Genomic DNA, 18251 nt, shown 5'->3' with positions numbered 1-18251 from the left:
TTTTTTGCATTCTACTCACGAAGATAGTCATATGGACAAAAATTATATTGCTTATGTAGGTCCCCTCCTTCATACCAGGAACGGGTATCATTATATTCTTGTGGTAGTAGATGCATTTACTCTAGTATGAGAGTCACTGCTGGCTTGACCATTCAACATCTAACAAAGATATTTTCTGTTTTCGGTCCACCTAAGAGCTTGATTAGTGACAACATTCCCATATTTGTCTCTAAGGGGTTCAGAATAATTTGTTTTTAAAACTGCATTCAACATCTTAAAACTGCCCCTTATTAGCCCCAGGGATCGTCTGTCAACAGGGTTAATAGAAACCTTAAATTGGCACTTATCATCTTTCACACTAAGGCACAGAAGAAGTGGGACATTTCTATCCTGTGACTTGATGTTGTGTTTAATACCACTCAGCACGAAGCTATTAAGGCCACCTCAATTTCTTTGATGTTGTCTTATCCTATTAACTCTCCCTTACCCAATTCATGGTCTCTTGATGAAGCAACTGGAGTAAGGCTAGGAAGAATATTCACTTAGCTCTTTGAAGAGAATGTCTTAGATATAACCACCCCAGGCACCACTCTAAGGTTAAAATTGATGATAATATGTTTATACCTAACTTAACTATGCAGTGAGGCCAAAAGTTAGAGTCTACTGGTAAACTGTGTCCCTGCTTCGTGGGCCCTTGTCGGGTTCTTCAGTTATTGAGTCCACTCAGTTTACTAGTGCAAAACAATAAGACTGGCAAGTATCTTCAATACATTTTAGCCAGGTTAAGTTGTTAGTTTTAGCCCTAAACCGCAATAGGGCGCAGCACAGAAGCTTTGGTGGGGGAGGTTTAGCTGTGACGGCTTTCTCACAATGGATCAATGTCACTATTCTTACAATCTTCGACTAACATGTTGCCACTGGATCGCAGCACCCTCTGGTGTGGTGGCTCCAGGTGTGGTGGCCAGTTCACTGGGCAGTATGAGCTGTAACGAGCTTTCCATGGGGCCTCATTGTCATGGTGTTACCTCTTGGTGGGCCACCAATATTGAGGTTATGTTACCCCATATAAGTTATTGAGTTCCGATGTGGCTTGTGCTGTGGTTAATCAGAAGGGCACCAACCTGTCAGGGAGTGTTTACTGCCATTTTGATCTGTCTTCCACCTGTTGTTAAGTACGGATACCCATGTCTCCGTGGTATCCGAGGGGCAATGAGATTCCAAATTCTGATAGACATTTTCTATTGATTCATTGGCTGATATCATATTATAATTTGTTTTGTGTGTTAACCTTATGTGTCCGTGCTGCTTGTGAACCTTTAGCCAGTGTAAAGCATTGTCTTCCAGGAGAAAATTTATTTGGGAGTTTGGCAGTGCGCACTAGTGTACTCAATACCTGTTCTTGTCTGCCTGCCGTTAAGTCTTCTGATTTTTAAAGTAAATTATTGGTCACATCATTTTCAATTGGAGGCACTAGTTATCTTCGATGTTTAATTATTCATGTCAGAATGTGTGTCAGTTATGCTCTTTTACTGGTCTATTTATAATTTGCCTTGAAGTTAATGTTAAAGGCCTATGCTGTCTAAGAGATTATGTAGTGTGTCTGTTATATTTACGAGGCTCAGATAAATTTTAGGCTGTTCCTGGATGCATTTGTTCTCCCCAGACTGATATGGACTAATGTGTACATGTGGTGTGTGTGTGTGTGTGTGTGTGTGTGTGTGTGTGTGTGTGTGAAATAATTATGATATTACTATTTAAATGTTGAAATTATTTTAAAAAAATATATTTGTAGCTGATTTCTTAAATCTATTGGTTGTCATGGTTTTTGGTAAGACCTCAGTTTAATTAATTCTACCCTAAGAATTATTTATTTTATGCATGGCTGTGTGTTGGAATTCTAATTAAAATTATTTGTGCTGCAGGGAACTGAAATTAAAAATCTTTTGTACCTCATTGCTGGTACGTGATACCCAGGATTGGGCCCCACTTACTCATGGCCCGTTAGCTCGCTTAGCTGGCTGTTTACGTCATTTGGAGTGCACACACTTGGCAGCGCTCACCGCTGTCTGTCTTTGGCATTGTTTCCTCCAACGGCAGTCACACCACTTAATGTCCCTGTTTTAGTTAAGTTTATACTTGCAATAATTCTGAATTTGTATCCTTTAGCCTGTGGCCATCGACTTAAGCAAATTTTGACATGTGTTGGGATCACAATATACACCTTAATCTGTTGTAACTTAATTGTTCTTGTGTTACTGAAAAAAGTGTTAAAACTTCAATTCATGTGTTTCTGGGTTCAAAACTGCCTTGCCTAGATATTGGTGTTAAATCGTTTTTCATTGTTTTAAATATGGTTTTAGTTTTTTTGATCAATCGAGTTTAATCATGTTTTATTTTGACCATTTGGTAATTAAGGTCCTTCTGATCTGTTCTGGTACTGTTGTTTAGATTTATGTCTGTCTTTATTACAGTGTTACCCCTATTGTCTTATATAGGGCACGTCTTGCCTTAAAGAATATTAAGTCATCTTGGGTTAAAATTAACTTTGAATTTTCTGTAAATTATTTAAACTGGCATTGAATTTTAAATGAGTCTCATTGCTTGGGCTTTTAATTAATTAAAAAAAGGGCTTAACTGGCTGCTATGTAATTGAAACTGTGTGAAATAAATCTGTGTTCTACCAGTGAATGAAGTGTATAAAATCCCCACTGGTCCATCTCTTCCTTGCTTTCCTACCTGGCTGGATTAAGAGGCCATAATTATCACATTTCAGGACCAAATGAGGGCAGAAACAAGGAGAATGCAGCAGCAGTAGCAATCAGTGCAACACTTCCAGCAACTTGCAACTTTAAGTTTTTTGGGCCTGTTTTGTTGTGTGATTTGGGTTGTGGTAGTAACAGTTAGTAGAATGTCTGACAGAGAACCCAGGGAGTGATTCAGCATTTTTTGAGTTAGCGAGAATCTGAACAGATAATGAGGCTTAGGATAAGGAAATAGATCATTTAAAGTATGGGTAAACAACCTTTTGTACTTACCGTTCACTTTTGCATTTCTCTTAGTAGTAAAATTTTTTAACTGCCCACCAGTCACACAGTAATGATGACTTATAAAGTGGGCAAGTAACTTTATAAAATTTATAAAGCACAGCTACAGCAAGTTAAGACAAATATTAGTAATTACTTACCAAATACTTTATGTCAAAACTATATGGAAATCAAATAAAAATGTTTTTAAAAACACCTTCTGCCTAGCACTTACTGTGAAATATGGAACACCCACTGGTGGGCAGTAGGAATAAAATTGACTATTGCAGTTCTAGGTGACTTTCCCAAAATCTACCCCTTTTGCTAGACCTCACCAGTCCTTTTCCTTCACCTTTCTTCCTTCCCCTTCAACCCTTCTGTCTGAAGGAGGAGCCACTGGCTCCGAAAGCTTGCCTAATTACAACTTTCTTTTAAGTGTGTGTTCTGCCGCTGCCTGGTGAGTAGATTTTTTATCTAACCAATTACATTATTTTGTCAAAAATTGATTGTTTTCATTGTTATATATATAAAAGGAAAGTTGCCTAAATTTTTGTTGGATGCTTGATCACAGGTACATATTGCTAGCCGCAGTGCATTAGGTGCCCTAAGTCTGAAACCATAACATTGTGAACTAAGTGGTGCGGGTGGTTGTAGTGTTGACTATCTCAGTTTTCATCATTGCTGGTATTCTGAGTGTCAAGGCGACAATTCTACGTGTGTGTGGGAGTTCTTACTAGCATAGAAATAAGCTGTGACATCATACTTGGGCCAGACTACCTGCTTAAACATCACACCTGATTCAATTCATATTCAGATGCTGAAGAACCTTTCTCCTGCGGGTAAAGGTTTCCTTCTTCGTACTTAAAATCGCATCTGGATTGAGGGACATGTTCCCGCATGCTGGCGCGAGTCTATTGTTGTCCCGATTCCTAAGCCGGGGAAGGACAAGCACTTGCCTTCCAGTTATCGACCCATCTCGCTTACCAGCTGTGTCTGTAAAGTGATGGAGCGAATGGTTCACTCTCGTTTGGTTTGGCTGCTTGAGTCTTGACGCCTCCTTACCAATGTACAACGTGGATTTCGTAGGCGCCACTCTGCTGTTGACCATCTGGTTAGCTTGTCGACCTTCATCATGAATAACTCCTTGCGGAAGCACCCGATCGCAGCTGTGTTCTTTGATTTGGAGAAGGCTTACGACACCTGTTGGAGGGCGGGCATTCTCCGCACCATGCATACATGGGGCCTTCGCGGTCGCCTCCCTCTTTTTATTCGTTCCTTTTTAATGGATCGCCAGTTCAGGGTACGTGTGGGTTCTGTCCTGTCAGACACCTTTCGCCAGGAGAATGGGGTGCCACAGGGCTCAGTTTTGAGTGTCGCTCTCTTCACCATAGCGATCAATCCAATAATGGATTGCCTCCCAGCTGATGTATCGGGCTCCCTTTTCATGGACGATTTTACCATCTATTGCAGCGCTCAGCGTACATGTTTCCTGGAGCGCTATCTTCAGCGTTCTCTTGACCGTCTTTACTCTTGGAGTGTCGCCAATGGCTTCCGTTTTTCTGCCGAGAAGACGGTCTGTATTAACTTCTGGCGTTACAAAGAGTTTCTCCCACCGTCCTTACGACTCGGTCCCGTTGCTCTCCCATTCGTGGAGACAACAAAATTTTTAGGTCTTACATTTGACAGGAAACTTAGCTGGTCTCCACATGTGTCATATGTGGCTGCCCGTTGTAACTGTTCTCTAAATGTCCTCCGTGTTCTCAGTGGTATGTCGTGGGGAGCAGATCGAACCGTCCTACTTCGTCTATATCGGTCGATCGTCCGCTCCAAGCTGGATTATGGGAGCTTCGTATACTCCTCTGCACGGCCATCCATCTTACGCCGCCTCAACTCCATACAACATCGGGGTTTACGTCTTGCAATCGGAGCGTTTTATACTAGTCCCGTCGAGAGTTTTCATGCTGACGCTGGTGAATTGCCACTCACCTACTGGCGCGATATACTGCTTTGTCGGTATGCCTGTCGGCTACTGTCAATGCCCGACCACCCGTCTTATCGTTCCTTTTTTGACGACTCGCTCGACCGTCAATACGGGTTGTATGTCTCTGCCCTGCTACCCCCTGGAGTTCGCTTTCGTCGCCTCCTTCAACACCTTAATTTTTCACTCCCTGCAACCTTTCGAGTGGGCGAGTGCCACACGCCACCTCGGCTCCAGGCTCAGGTTCGCGTTCACCTTGACCTCAGCTCGCTCCCGAAGGAGGTTACCCCCGGTTCGGTCTACCCCTCCCGTTTTGTCGAACTTCGAACGAAGTTCATTAATATGACCTTCATTTATACAGATGGCTCTAAGACCAATGACGGGGTCCGGTGTTCTTTTATTGTCGGGGCACAAAGTTTCAAATACCGGCTCCATGGCCATTGTTCAGTCTTCACAGATGAGCTCTTTGCCCTCTACCAGGCTGTTCTTTACATCTGCCGCCACCGACATTCTGCTTATGTCATCTGCTCTGATTCCCTGAGCGCCACCCAGAGCCTCAGTGATCCGTATCCGGTTCACCCTTTCGTGCACCGGATCCAACGCTCTCTTCAGCAGCTGGTGGACGTCAGTTCTCCGGTTAGCTTTATGTGGGTTCCTGGCCATGTCGGTATCCCTGGGAACGAAGCTGCAGATGCAGCGGCCAAGGCTGCGGTCCTCCAGCCTCGGACAGCTTCTTGTTGTGTCCCTTCATCAGATTGTAGCAGGGTCATTTGTCGGCGCATTTTATCGCTGTGGCATGCTGATTGGGCTGCACTTACAGACAACAAGCTTCGGGCCTTGAAACCTCTTCCCGTGGCTTGGACGTCCTCCTCCCGCCCTTCTCGGCGGGAGGAGGTCGTTTTGGCCCGGTTACGAATTGGACACTGCCGGTTCAGCCATCGCCATCTGCTGACGGCTGCGCCGGCGCCGTTCTGCCCATGTGGGCAATTGCTGATGGTCCGCCACATTTTAACGTCCTGCCCAGATTTTAACACACTACGTCTTGATCTTGGCCTGCCCTGTAGTCTAGATGCCATTTTAGCGGATGACCCATGAGCAGCTGCTCGCGTTCTTCATTTTATCAACTTGACCAACCTCTCTAAGGACCTTTGATTATGCTGTTTTTTTTTAATCCAATGCCTGTCAGTCTGTCTTTTATCGTGTTTTCCCTTTTAGTTGCTGTTTTAAACTTGTGCCTCGCGGTGCATTCCTAACGTAGTCTGGGCGCTAATGACCATTGAAGTTTTGCGCCCTAAAAAAAAAAAAAAAAACAACAACAACAACGACAACAACAACACCACCACCACCACCAAAGTCGATCTACAGCAATGCAGAGTGGAGATGGATGGTATATTGTTCTGTCTTGATTTTAATGCTGAAGGAACCGAACTGCCACAAAGAATACTCAAGACATTTTGGTAAGCTACTTAGACTGTGCAGATTAGACTCACAGGATATAATACCAAAAGGTACATGAAGGTTGCTTTGGATGATCTGCTGATTCATACTTTATGTGTAGTAGAGCCTTTGTCAAAAAAGTGAGGAACTGGATCACGCACAAAGTTCTGTGCAAGAAATCAATGGTAGATTGGCAGTGTCTGGCAGCATAGACAATTCTGATTCAGAAGAGGTTATGCTATCAAAATGTGCACCGATAGCTATCTTAGAAGTGTTAGAGGAAGAGGAGTTCAGTAGGGATCTTGGTGTAGAATACATAATGCCCAGACAGTCCATTTATTTAACCACTCTAAGGGGAAATTTGTTGCATCTGAAAGGAAATGAAAGAGTGCACATGGTGGGACAATTGGAGGAATACACAGAATTATTTAACCCATCTGGACCATTTCCAGCTATGCCACTAGTGCAGCACAGGCCATTAATGCCACACAGAATTTCCCCTGGGAATGGGCTGCCTGCATACAAAAGACTGTATTAAGTCCCTACCCATCTACAACCACTGATGGAGGAGTTTACTAATCAACAGCTCCATGGGAGGATAATAGAAGATAGCGCCAATTCCTGGTCATCATCTGTCATCATCATTCCAAAGAAGTACTCGGATGGTATGAAGACATAGAAATTCTGCTGGCAACAGACAATAACTGACACCTATGCCAAGCAAAACATAACAGATACCTTAGACAACCTGGGGCAATGTTGTTATTTTACAACCAAGGATTTATGAAGTGGGTAGCATGAATTAGAGATAGCACCAGAGGGTCGACCTAAGATAGCATTTTTGGTTCTATTTGGCCACTAACAGTAGCACTGGATGCCATTTGGTACAAAAAATGTACCTGTGACTTTCTGATGCTTGTTAGACAGGGTGCTGTGGGGTCTCAAACGAAATAGTGCATGGTCTACCGAGACAATACCTTTGTAGTATTCGCCAAGAACATCCAGGAACACACTGTGCATCCACAAAAGGTTTTTGATCAGTTACATGTGGCAAGAAAGTTTACGAAAGTACCACTCCATATTACGGGAGTTCTGCTATTGAAGCCTATTAATGGCCAAGATGGTGTATGATCCAATCTATCACTGGTACAAGCCATAAAGGATTTCTCATCGCCTAGCAACAGTAAAGGAATTACAGTCATATCTTGGGATTGCCACTTTTTAAAGAAAATCCATTCCAAAATTTGCGGTGGTGCAGCGACAACTTAGTTCTTTATTAAAGAAAGAAGACTCCAGATTGTGAAGCACCATTTGAGTGGCTGAAAGAATTATTGACCACTGGTCATGTCCTTGCTTCTCCTCACTACCAAAAACAGTTTATATTGTCATACGAGTTGATCAAACATGTCCTAGGCTGTGTTTTTAGTCAAGAGATACAGGGAAAAGAATGCCCAATAGTCTATGCTTCTAGACAGTTCAATGAGGCAGAGAATAATTATTTGACTACTGAAAAGTAAATGCTCAAGCTAATTTTTGGCATCACTTGTTTCCATTATTATTTGTAAGGGCAACATTTGAAGGGCATAACTGATCATGATGCACTGAAATGGCTTCTCAGACTAACAGATCTGACTAGTCCTCTGAGCTTCTGGGCTTTACAGTTCAGTGAATTTTGAGGATGTACATTGTCCAGGGAAGCCTCACGGAAAAATGGGTAGACTTTGTCGGAAAATATGCACTGTAGAATGCATTGGAGTAAACATGGAGAGTTATGTAGGGCTCAGGCCGCTTACCCAGTTTGTCAACAGTCAGTGAGGCAGGTACAACTCAGCTCTGACAACGGGGTGTTATATGAGCAAACAAGTGCGGCCACCACATAGCTGTGCCAAACAAGTGATGCCAAAAATTAGCTTGAGCATTTACTTTTCAGTAGTCAAATAATTATTCTCTGCCTCATTGAACTGTCTAGAAGCATAGACTATTGGGCATTCTTTTCCCTGTATCTCTAAAAACACAGCCTAGGACATGTTTGATCAACTCGTATGACAATATAAACTGTTTTTGGTAGTGAGGAGAAGCAAGGACATGACCAGTGGTCAATAATTCTTTCAGCCACTCAAATGGTGCTTCACAATCTGGAGTCTTCTTTCTTTAATAAAGAACTAAGTTGTCGCTGCACCACCGCAAATTTTGGAATGGATTTTCTTTAAAAAGTGGCAATCCCAAGATATGACTGTAATTCCTTTACTGTTGCTAGGCGATGAGAAATCCTTTATGGCTTGTACCAGTGATAGATTGGATCATACACCATCTTGGCCATTAATAGGCTTCAATAGCAGAACTCCCGTAATATGGAGTGGTACTTTCGTAAACTTTCTTGCCACATGTAACTGATCAAAAACCTTTTGTGGATGCACAGTGTGTTCCTGGATGTTCTTGGAGAATACTACAAAGGTATTGTCTCGGTAGACCATGCACTATTTCGTTTGAGACCCCATAGCACCCTGTCTAACAAGCATCAGAAAGTCACAGGTACATTTTTTGTACCAAATGGCATCCAGTGCTACTGTTAGTGGCCAAATAGAACCAAAAATGCTATCTTAGGTCGACCCTTTGGTGCTATCTCTAATTCATGCTACCCACTTCATAAATCCTTGGATAGTGAGGTAAAAGTCTTGATAACAGATGACATTTTGTCATTAGACATGCTATAACTGTACATTTAAAAAATGTTAAAGATTTTCAGTTGTAAATAGTCACTTATTAACATATTTTTTTAGTTATAGATCTGAAGATGATATTAACTGACAAAGTGGAGTATTGAGGCAGGCTCATGATTCCATCTTGACATGAGATAGTGGATGATGTGCCACAGAGCAAAACATTGTGGAAAATTATTGGAAACAGGATGTAAAGCATTAAAAAAAGAACTGCCTTCCTTGCACTCAAAGATCAAAATGCATCATCAGCAAATTTCATCACAAAGATTACCTGAATTGGATAGACCAATCCAAATGATCAGAATGGACATTCTTGGCCCCTTGGCACAAACCAAACATCACCAGAGAACCGATGTGTATTAACCACAGTTGATCAGTTCACATGTGTTTTGGCCATGATTGCAATACCAAATCAACAAGTAGAAATGGTGGTACACGTTAAGGGTAACCAACAGTTACTGAAATTCAGAACACAGGAGGCTGTAATAACTGACCAAGGCACTGACCAGGGCACTGACTTTATGTCCAAATTAATCAAGCATTTATGCTGACTATTATGCATAAAGAAGTTGCAAACCAGTAAACTACACTTGCAAGTAAATGGTATAAGTAAATAGAACGTTGAGGAAAATATTCAGTTATTACATTAGCAGTAGCAAAATTATGAGATGTGCTACTATTGTATGTTTTAGCAGCATATAACTTGAAAATCCATGAAAATATGAACTTCTCACCTTATGAGGCTGTTTTTGGCCACAAGATACCGTCTGCTTTTGAATAATGCTTACCTACTCTGGAAGAAGATATATCCTCTATCCAAAATTTTACCGAGCGAGGTGGCGCAGTGGTTAGCACACTGGACTCGCATTTGGGAGGATGACGGTTCAATCCTGTCTCCAGCCATCCTGATTTAGTTTTTCTGTGATTTCCCTAAATCGTTTCAGGCAAATGCTGGGATGGTTCCTTTGAAAGGGCACGGCTGATTTCCTTCCCCATCCTTCCCGAACCCGAGCATGCGCTCCGTCTCTAATGTCTCGTTGTCAACGGGACGTTAAACACTAACATCCTCCTCCTCCTATCCAAAATTTTGCTAAAAGGTACAGAAGTATCTGACATTAGGTTAAAAAGATGAATATATAGGCTCTCCAATGATAGGAAGGCACTCGCAACGAAAAAGTGGAACTGTCTAAGCACCATGTCGAGCAGTGTGTTACGATATCTAACCCTTATGTGCTGAAAGGAAGGAGCATTATCAACCACCTTATCAGGTAGTCTAGAGTGCAACTGTCTCTGCAGAGAGGATTGGTCTATTTCAGGGTTAACCGGAAGCACTGTCTCAGTTATCGGCAGCTCCTTCTGAAAGGGAAGAAAAGTAGTTGGTGGAAATGAAAGAAAGACAGGTATAACTAACCAACTAAAACAGGATATACCAGTGATTATTCCAACTTAACCCTATGCTCTCGGGGTGCGAATGGGACCGGCAAATTAACAGGCAATTTCCTCTTCCCTTAGGGTGTGGTTCAGATCCAACCCAGGACCAAATTATGGAGAGCAGATGGTAGTAGCTCCAGCTCCAATCGTTAAGTGCAAGACAAAGGGCAACATGAAAACGAGGATTTTTGTGGTGTTCCTGAGGCTGGTGGGCAGTCAGAAATTGGCAGAAGTTTGCAAGGTATGGCTTTTGAGTGGTGGGGCACTATTTACACTGCAGTCAGATGTTGGAACATAAATGGTCATTAAGCATGAAATTTAACACATGGGGCACTACAAAATGAAATTCACAACTTGAAAATACCTTTGGGAAATTGCAATCCATGATACAACGCAAGATGGGGTTGAATGATGCTCGAGAGAAATGTCAATTACTATACCAGCCTTTGTACATTTACAGGGGCAACTGTGCCAGACAAAAGAACTGGTCAGGTGGGTTTCATAAAGAAAGGGGCTGCTTAGACACAAGTGGCAGAATCCTAAAAGGCACTATGTGGCACTGTCTATGCAGAAGACTTAAAGAAGATAAACATAGTGTTGCAACAAATGGGGAAGGGAACCAGCAGACCTTGGAAATGTGCACTGTACAGGTTGCAAGTCTGAAGATGATGTGGTGAGCAATATCCAACAACTATGCACCATCGCCGCCACACTCGTGACCCATGTATGGGAATCAGCAGACACAGTAAATCCCATCTTAGGTATATTTAATGACTGACTGGCATTAGCCACACATTTGACTCTCACATGTCTTTTACACACTCCTGATGAAAGTGTCATCAACATGTACACTGAAGCCACATAACTGCAGGAAGCTTTTCTCCATGCTGTCTGTGGCTATTTGACCCTGATACTCTTGTCTGCAGGACATTTCTTGGAGGGGCTACATAAAATTCGAGCCATGTTAACACCAGCAGAAGAGTAGAGAAGGAATCTTTAGCACTGTACTACCATATGGCCAGTGTAGCCAGTACACAAAAGGTAGCTAGATTAATAGATCAGGTGCAGATACCACTAACACATAAAGACTGCCGATTTGAGTGTTTTGCCGTCCACATCTGCACAGTCCACATAGGAAACACTGCAGAAATTTGTGCACTTATGGATACATGAAATGCATCTGTGTTCTGGATGTATCAGTGCAAACAATGGTCTATGCTATGAAAAGTTCTCTCTCTCATCCAGAAGAATTACCCGATTTCAAGTAGAAAGTCTAGCAATATGTGAGGTACATTGGCATGGAACGAACCAAGATAGTGAGGTAAAAGTCTTGATAACAGATGACATTTTGTCATTAGACATGCTATAACTGTACATTTAAAAAATGTTAAAGATTTTCAGTTGTAAATAGTCACTTATTAACAAATTTTTTTAGTTATAGTTCTGAAGATGATATTAATTGATGCAAGCAGCATCAACTGCTAAAATAAATATTTTTGAGACGGCTCATCCTAATCAGCACCATGCTCAGAATTCGCGTCCTCACCACTGCTGCAGGGCCCTTGACTGACCACTACGTGGATCTTGCTGGCCTTTTTCTGGCAGTATGCAGTTGGTTATAATGACAAAGGGACCACTCTTGTTTTGGTAACTTCGTGGCCACTAAGAGACTACCAAGAGTCATTGTTTCCTAAAATGTTCCAAAATTATAGGGCCCTTTGCTTACTAGATTTTCTGCCTGTAAAGCGTCCACCATTTTCCTTCAATCCTTACCATTCTTTCTCCAATGAGAGGGCAGGAAGGCTTGTCTCAACATTAAAAACCCACGAGGCCCTAATATTCTATGGAGTCAACACAACACAGAACCTTTTAGAGCACATCCCATATCACACTATTCGAAAGAAAAAGCCCAGTGGAACAGCTTCATGTATGAAAATGGCAGAACCATACTCCTCATCCTCTGATCAGATGACCTGCAAAGATGACCTATCAAAAACATATTCCAGCCATAGGATCACATCATTACCTGTTTCTCTCATCACTGGCCCTGGTGTGTTCTCAGTACCATCAGCAGAGTACAGAAAATAATCATGGACATAATACGGATACCAGCATTAATTGCCCATCATCACAGCCAACAAAAGCATCACCCACAGATATGACACACACATCAAGCTAAACTTACGGCCAACAGGAGAATCAACAGCACTACCAACTCCAAATCCTTCATTGGTCACCTGTTAAGTGCTGCCACCAGCATAGGAGATTTTCACATCCTCAGATGTGAAAATGCTAGACTCTCCACCACGATGCTTCATAATCATGCCCTGGGGCAGGTAATCCAAGTCCTATGCTGACTTCATCAGTGGAAACATCTCAGTGAACACTGATAAAGGTCTGCTTCCACTGCTGTAGGTGGCATCATTTTGTCCACAGAGCCACAGTACGGAGTCTTTCCAGTAATACTTAGCATCTACAAGGAAGTATAGTCCTGTATCTCATTCTCTCACAGGATAGTAGGCATTGACCTTAGAGAAAATCAGCTGCATCAGCGACATCAGTTTGACAGTGGTAGCAGTAAATACAGGTTGGTACCACAGAACACACACTGTGGCTGCCAGCTGCACTACTAGAATACTTTATAACTGATATCCATGTCCAAGCTCAGGATATTCTGACTGAACAATCCTACCTCATATCTGAAAACTAACAGAACAAATCAACAACATAAAGATGCCATTTCTGACAGGGAACCCTCCACACCACCAACATCTTATCTTATTTAACTACATCTTGCTGTTTAAAACAGTTCTAATATATAAATTTATTTTTCAGCTCCAGTTGCATATTTTCTAGATACATGACTAGTTTCAACCCCTCTGGATCAACTTCAGATCCAAGAATGAAGTAAAAAAAAAGTTCTGTCTGTTATTTTAGGAAAAGTAGAAAAGTATTGTACATAAATGAAGTATTTAGCTTTGTAGTTGAGACAGCAATCCTAAGTTTCTGTGTCAGAACCAGGCACTGAAGTACTTTGGTATGCAAATGTGGTCCATGTTCTAAACTAGTGTGGAGGGGAGGGGAGGGAGGTGAGAGGAGGGAAGGGAGAAGAGGACAGAGGAAAGACGAGAGAGTGGGACTGGAAGGAGGGAGAAGAATGGACTGAGAGGGACTGGAGAGGGGGAAATAAGGCAGGGAGGGAGAGTGGTAGGGCCATCATGAGCATCTGGTGAACATTCTAATACTGAAACACTCTCTTGGAACCATTGTTATGCATTTGGTTATGCTACACAATGAACCTAAGGGACACCACCTGATAATGCTAGAAGAAACTGAGATTTTTACATGTTGTTTACAAGAGCCTGGCAACACATTAAACCAGCAGAATGACTTTATCAATAGTGCATTTTTTGAAACTTTGAAGACTTCTTTCAGTTGTCCACCATGACACAGTTCACATGAGCAACAGCTCCACTCACCAAGAAGATACAGCAGCAGCAAGTTGACTTGCACACCATACTAGCAGCAAGTTGGCACGGAGACTGACTTCTGTACATATTGTGGAACTGTTTGTCACACAATTCCACCAAGCAGTAGCAAAAGCAGTCAACATGCATTGTTCTAAACTGTTAATATTTTAATGATAATTTGTACATAATTTTGCTTTTTTAATTTTACATTAAGTTACTGCAATGTTTTACTGGATGTAATCTGGTATGCTCATGAGGTCCCTCCCTATTTGTTCTATACTCATCATATTTTAACGATTTTTTTACATCATTTTACTTTTTCAAATTTTAGCATAAGACTCTTACTTTTTACTCAAGTTATTATAATGTTTTACCAAATGTAAATTTGTTAGACTCATTATATCTGTATCACTACCCCTCGCCCGTCCCGCTTCTTTCTCCTCGCCCAATTCCCTCGATCCACTTTTCTCCCTCCCACTCTTCCCCCACTCCCACGCTTCTATTCATCACTTACCAGTTTAAAACATGGACCATAGTTGCATACCACAGTACACTGATGTGTGGTTCTGACACAGATATAAAGGGTTGCCGACTCAACTACATACGTAAATTCCACAATTATGTACAATACTTTTACATTTTTTGTAAAATAACAGACAGTACACGTTAAAATTTACTTTGTTTTTACATCTGAATATGATGCAGGGAGATCAAAACTAGTCCTGTGTTTTAAAAAAAATGTCCAACTGGGACTTAAAAATAAATGCTGTTATCTCACGACAAATATGTCAGCTATAGTGACAGGTTGGTTTGTTTCATCATGTGGGGCTTAGGCTCCACTGGAAACATCAAATTCTGGTGGTGGCAACACAAGACATCCAGGAATGTTCATATGATTGTAACTGCTTGACTTATCTTCACAGAAATTCAGTATAGTATCCACCACAAATTTCAGTTCACACAGAATGAGTATTTTTAGCCAACATGTATTAGTTAGGAAAAGAAGTGGAATTAATGCCATTTTTAAAATCTTTTTGAATATATAAACTATAAAGGGGAAATTACAATGATTCCAGTAATTGAAAATATGTTGAAAAGTATGATAGGCCATCTGATTATGTTAGCAATGCGACAAATGTTTATTTCCTTCATTTTTTAAGACTGCAGAAATGGAACATCAGTATTATTTTAGGAGTGGACTTACTGAACAAGTATTCCCTATGACAGTATTATATGTTACTCAAAATAACAAGTGTGAAGTGTATAATTTTATGGAAGAATAACTTCTGATTTTTAGTATAGGGTAATTGTTCACTGAACAGATGGGAAAGGATGATTTTGAGAAAAATATTTGGGGCAATGAGAATGGAAGAAACCTGGGAAAATAAGGAAAATGCAGAATTACAGACACTTTTTGAACAGATGAATATTATAGTGAAAATCAAGCAAGGGACAATAAGATGGGCTAGTCATGTACAGAAAATGTCAGAAACTTGTTAAGAAAGCTTGAGAGGAGAAGAAGAAGAGGCAGACCCAGGAATAGGTGGTTTGAAGATATGGAGGAGGACCTTCTACATCTACATACATACTCCGCAATCCACCATATGGTGCATGGCGGAGGGTACCTCGTACCACAACTAGCATCTTCTCTGCCTGTTCCACTCCCAAACAGAGCGAGGGAAAAATGACGGCCTATATGCCTCTGTACGAGCCCTTATCTCTCTTATCTTAACTTTGTGGTCTTTCGGCGAAATGTAAGCTGGCGGGAGTAAAACTGTACTGCAGTCAGCCTGAAATGCTGGTTCTCTAAATGTCCTCAGTGGCGATTCACGAAAAGAACACCTCCTTTCCTCTAGAGACTCCCACCCGAGTTCCTGAAGCATTTCCGTAACACTTGCATGATGATCAAACCTACCAGCAACAAATCTAGCAGCCCGCCTCTGAATTGCTTCTATGTCCTCCCTCAATCCGACCTGATAGGGATCCCAGACTCTCGAGCAGTACTCAAGAATTGGTCATATTAGTGTTTTACAAGCGGTCTCCTTTACAGATGATCCACATCTTCCCAAAATTCTACCAATGAACCGAAGACGACTATCAGCCTTCCCCACAACTGCCATTACATGCTTGTTCCACTTCATATCGCTCTGCAGCAATGGGTGTCAGGAATTGGAGAAGGTAAAAAAGAGACACTGCAGACAGAAGACAGGTGCCAAAGCAGGCCACAGTTCTACAACAAATGTAGTGCTGACCTGTAAGTATGTACATAAGTAAGTAAATTCTTCACTGAAAGAGAATTTCAGGCTCAATATTTGCAGGAAATGTGCAGAATGAAGTTGTAAAGTGTGTCTAAGATAAGGATGATATAGGAGCTCAAAGGGAAGAATCAAAAGAACCTCTGTTAAACTTAAACTGTGAAGAAGTACAGTGCTTGAACAAAAATATGGAAGCACCATAAGAAAACCATGCTTGAGCATGGATGCAGATGCTAGTGAAGCCTGCAGGTTGCACTATTGTATTTGACCACAAATGGCATTTGTGCAATGTTGTGCATGTGTCATGGTCAGAACTGCATTCTGTTAGGATGTGTGTAATATTTTGACTTCCCTTTTAAAAAAAAATGTGGGGGGTCGTAAAATTGTGATTTGCTTAGCAATTTCCAATTATATTTATAAGAAATGGTAATTACAATGTTTCACTCAGTAAATAGCTTTTTCAGTTTTGTGACACTTTGACCTTTCATGTAGATTCAAGATTCACAGCAAACTGACTTCTTTCAAGAAGTGTGTTCTCATAATTATTCCTGTCTGTTCTTGCACTCTAAGGATAAGATCTTACTGTAACATCTGTTAACTTTTTAATGTCACTTCTAGAAGTTTTTAAACTAGCAATACTCATTTGTCCTCTTTTCCTTTTTCCTGGAACAAATAGTTTCTTCCACCTGCAAAATCTGGATATTAAGAACCATAGCTAGTAAAAGGAAGACAAGAGTGGCAACAACCACTCACATGAGTAACCTCATTGGAAATGTTCAATATATGCTGCCTATGAACTCCAAACTGTGCGTGATGTTCTAGTATGGGGTTCTGTTAAAGAGAGCGGAGTGGACAGAATGCCCAAAATTGCCCAGCAGTGACTCTCGCAAAGGTTATTTATTCAAAAAAAAATTGAAAAATGGGGCATATCAAAGACCTGTTTTGTGATGCCAATTTTAAATTTGAGAGTCACAGTCCTGAAGAAGACACAAGAAAACTGTGAAAGGCCAAAAACATATCATTTGCCAGAGAAAAACTGGAGGTAAAAGAGGCTTTCATAGCAATGTCAGACAAGCTCTCTGACACCATCAGTTATATGTGTGAGATTAAGCCATTTGCAAAATTTCAGGTCCATTCCAGGTAGTGTTGAATGCAAACATTAAGTGCACATATTCTAATACTGCTCCATGGATATGAAGATCCCTGTCAAAGAATTGATGTTAATTAAAGTTTAAAGAGAGAATGTTGGATCCGTAGGACAATATCAAATTGTGTTACCAGATCTACATGCACACAAAAGACAAATTAAAAAGCAAAAGAGGCAATAAGGGGAACTAAGGAGAAGTTCTGAACAGCAGAAAAGGAAGAAAAAGTTAACATCACAACTAAATGAAATTCCATTCTCCGAAGAAGATGAAGAGACAACTGATGATGATCTTTTCCAGGTACGAAGCGATTATTTTGATGTAACTTCTACTTCAAGTATAAATCAGTGTAATACATTACAGTTGCACAATGTTGCATAACTCAAGTCATCTGTTTCCAGGTATTGCGAAAGAAGAGTATTACACCATTTGCAGTGAGACTGGTGGAAGATTGTTGTTGCTGTGGTCTTCAGTCCAGAGACTGGTTTGATGCAGCTCTCCATGCTACTCTATCCTGTGCAAGGTTCATCATCTCCCAGTACCTACTGCAACCTACATCCTTCTGAATCTGTATAGTGTATTCATCTATTGGTCTCCCTCTACGATTTTTACCCTCCACGTTGCCCTCCAATACTAAATTAGTGATCCCTTGATGCCTCAGAATATGCCCTACCAACCGATCCCTTCTTCTAGTCAAGTTGTGCCACAAATTTCTCTTCTCTCCAATTCTATTCAATACCTCCTCATTAGTTATGTGATCTACCCATCTAATCTTCAGCATTCTTCTGTAGC

At 41.2% G+C, this 18251-nt stretch overlaps 1 protein-coding gene across 7 annotated transcripts in view; it reads right to left on the bottom strand.

The window, feature by feature from the left end:
* LOC126088314 (GATOR complex protein Iml1) overlaps positions 1 to 18251 on the bottom strand; it is a 579824-nt gene that overhangs the window by 58887 nt on the left and 502686 nt on the right. The window lies entirely within an intron of this gene.

The sequence above is a fragment of the Schistocerca cancellata genome, chromosome 1, assembly GCF_023864275.1.
Source record: "Schistocerca cancellata isolate TAMUIC-IGC-003103 chromosome 1, iqSchCanc2.1, whole genome shotgun sequence".
NCBI lineage: Eukaryota > Metazoa > Arthropoda > Insecta > Orthoptera > Acrididae > Schistocerca > Schistocerca cancellata.
This window is presented reverse-complemented; position numbering and strand designations above follow the sequence as displayed.